Here is a 4,090-nt window from a genome sequence, read left to right on the forward strand (position 1 = left end):
TTGAGAGAGAGAGAGAGGCATATTGTATAGTATATAAAAAGTAATGTTTAAATTATGAAATGTATGCGATAATACGAATCAATTTGAATTGATTTAGTGGTTAGTTTACTAATATATTTAAATATAAATGAAATTTAGATTTAGATTAATTTTTAGACTGTCAAATTGAGATAAAAAAAAAAGAAAAAATAAAATACATGTTAGTATAAATTTAGCAACAAAAGAAGTGTCAAATTAAATTTCAACCCATGTCGGGAATTAAAGGCCCCTAATTAATATAAGGTACTATATATATATTATCAAGGAAAAGTATGAGGAGTTAATGGAATATTTGTATAATGTGTACAATGGAAGTTTAATGAGTATTAGAGATATAATTATTAATGTTATCTTTTCCCATCAGCTGAAACTTTTGTGATGAGTGGTATCATGACATGATATTAGAATGTTAGATCCGAAAAGTCAAGAGTTCAATCCTTGGTAAATCCCAAAATCAGTTTAAATTTTTGGAAAGATGTTTATTATCCCTAATACTCGGATGACTATTCTAGATAATATGGGAGATGTTCATTTTGTAACTCAATAGCTCATTGTACACATTGTACAAATAGTTCATTGTCTCCTTAACGAGATCCTATCATGAAGTGTTGAGAAGTTTTGCACAAGATTATAATTAAATTTCAATTTTCATATCCACTCACAATTTTCTCAAAAATGTTGAAAGAAAGAATTATTATTAGCAAATAAAATTCCATTGACGCTTAATATATATGTTAGAATAGAAATCCTTCATGATTTTCTGCAGAAGCTAAGCAATTTGGCAACGTGGTAATAGAAAGGGATGCTTTGGTGCTTTCTAGAAAAAGTGAAAAGGGCAGCTACCAAATTAATAGAATAATATTATAATAGCCACAATTTTAGCATAGGGCATGGACTTTGCATGATGATAACCCATAAAAGTGAGTACCCTTTCAATATTTTGTTTCCGAAAGTGATGAGAGAGTTATTATTAAGTATTTAAGCTAATTAATTTAGAGATAAGTAATAAGTTCAACCTGTTAAAATTATATCTCAAATGGTATAATTTTTTCATACTCACCTAAAAGATAGTGGATTTGAGTTTTTCTATTTTTAGTAAAAAAAAAAAGTAATAAGTTGAACCATATAAAAAGTCAAGTAACTTAATACCTGTTGGGAATAAGACACCATTCTCCCTTGAGAAAACACCTTTGACAGAGAAATAAAATAGATACAATCATAACACAAGAATTTAACGTGAAAACTCCAATTACCGGAGAAAAAACCACGGCCCTTGTCAAATGACAACCAAAGAATATCACTATGTGAAAATTGTTACAACACATAGACTTCTTTCTCTCTAACACCGGCACCCCAGTACACTCACACTCTCTCAAAGCAAATATTTAACTACACCTCAGAACACTCTCTAATCAAAGAGTACAAAGAAAAAGAAAAATTAGATACAAGCTTAAAGTGTTTCTGACTGGTGCAAAAACAAATGGAGAACTTAGCCTCATATTTATAGCCTAGGCCACCCACTCCATTTGCTATCCTAAACAATGTGGGACTAATTCAGGACATTATATATTATATATCAACAGTAACATTCAACCATAATTCTCTCCAAATTACATAGCAACATTCACCATCCAAAATTAATAACTAATTATCCAATAAATTGCAACCAAATATATATTCATCGACAAATTACTAAACATTAAACATACACCTGCATTCCAACTTATCCTATAGTCATCTAGTCTAAGTTTTCACAGAACATTATATATTAAATGCAAGAAACCTAAATCATACCTTGGCCAATTTCCACGTAACGACCAAAGCTATTTATTCAAAACCAAGACAGACCCTCAAAACTCAACTAATCCGCTTCCTCCAAGTTCCAGTATTCACAATTTCAAGCTCCAATTATTTATTCACAACCTAATACACATTCATAACACACATATATCCAATTTAATACTCAAAGCTCAAATTCAATGAAAATAAAATAGAATTATCGTATCCTCACCTTACCCAAGCTTCACGTAAGCAAGAGTGAACGTTTCTCTCAAGCTAATTGGATCCTAAAACATCAGAAATCAAAGAAATTTAACATTCCCACTTAAAATTCGAAAATTGGGGAAAATAAAGGCTGAGTGTAAAATAATGAGTTACCTATGAAATTTTTCCGATAGAAATGTAGAGCTCGATGTGGTGAACGCGTAGCCGCAAACGGTGCGACGATTGAAGCTCGAACGGGAAAGTTACGGAAAATTGAATTCACCGTAAACGAATTTCTCTTCTTCTCTTCCCTGGGAGGCTTGTTGCGTCGTTGAGGGAAATGAAGAGAAACAAGAGCCCGTGGCTCTTTTTAATTGTTGGACTAATTGGGCCCTCAGCCCGGTTTGGGTCCGGTTCAATCGGTTCGGCCCGTTCGGTCCTATCTTGGACTGATTTTTTTGAAATTGGTGTCAAAATTTTCGTTTCGATGAGCTCTATCCTAATTTGATATAATATTCGCGTTTCTAATATTCCTTATTAAAAATTAATTTATTGACTAATTATCTACTAATTTAACCGGAGTTTACATTATTCTCAAATGTGGAACCGTTTAATTAGATAAACAAAAATCGAATCGTCCGATGATTTATGAGAAGTACAGAAATCAGATTGTCTGATTTGTGAGGATACATAAATCGGACTAAGAGATTTGTAAAATCGGACTAAGGGATTTGTGAGAGAAGAGAAATCGGATCGAGGGAGATTTGTGTATCTTTCACACTTTTAAATAACACCAAAAATTATAATATTAAGATATATCACCACTTTTACTTTCATATAAAAAAAAAAAAAAAAGCCTAATTTAACAGCACTTTTAAGAAAATATATAAACACCTAATAATTAGAAAATGACGCCATCCAATAGTCCATGCTTGCGTCACTTCTCTCCAAAGCTCTGGTTCTTGGATAGAGACAACTTTTAATGTTTAGAGAAAATTTTAGATTAGATTGAAAAATAAAAAAGTTTTTTTTCTACATTTAATAAATTGTACTATAAAATTGTATGAGCTGTCATCTTCTTCACGTGGGAAGAATTAAACTTATATTAGAACCACAAAATTCATTTTGTATGGTTGATAATACACTCATATTTCCATTTGCTTCCCCACCTACTTAAGAATTAAGAAGAAATTTCAATGGAATCAATATAAGTGTTGATAAATGCTCATAACTTTAGATTTTCATATGATAAAAAAATGCTAGAAAAATTAAAAATAGTCATGATAATTATCTTGAAAAACAACGAGGTCCTTAACAAAAGAAAAAACTCAATCCGACCCTTGACAATTATCTCGAAAGGATAATGAGATTTCTGTGCAAAAAAAAAATTAATGTTATTTTTTTTTTTTGCACAAAGGCTAATCAGTCCAAAAAAAAAAGATCAGGAGCCGAATTGGGTGTTTTTTTTTTGAGAGGTTTCATTATCCTTTCGAAATAATTGTCAGGATCGGGTGAGGTATTCACTCTAAAAATGCAAGTTTAAGGGTTTTTTTCTTATGACAATTCTTTTTATCAATAATTTATAAATACCTCTATAAATACTTATCAAGTTTTAATCTCAAAGCTTATTAACTAATCAATACTCAATTGACCTAAACGTTTGTTTAAAAATAATAGAAATGTTCGAATTAATATTTACTCCATGCATCTATATATCCTCCTATTGATGCTGTTACATATGATAATAAGAACAATAGTAAGAATAATATATATATTGATAGCAGGTAACATATGGTGTAGAATTTAAAGTGAATTTAAGAATGAAATAATAGGATCTTAGGCCGATTTGGTTTGTCGTAACTTACAACCACAGAATACAAGTGGCCAATGGCTCATTTACTCGTGACCAAACTGGCAACCGGCGGCGCCAGTACTGAATACTTTAATTAATTATTTAATTACTATAATTTTTAAAAATATGATTATTTATGTATCTTTTCGTATTATTTTAAATTTCAAGAAAAATAATTTTATGACATAATATCCAAATTTTTATGATAAAAAAGTG

Source organism: Arachis ipaensis, chromosome B05 (assembly GCF_000816755.2).
Source record: "Arachis ipaensis cultivar K30076 chromosome B05, Araip1.1, whole genome shotgun sequence".
NCBI lineage: Eukaryota > Viridiplantae > Streptophyta > Magnoliopsida > Fabales > Fabaceae > Arachis > Arachis ipaensis.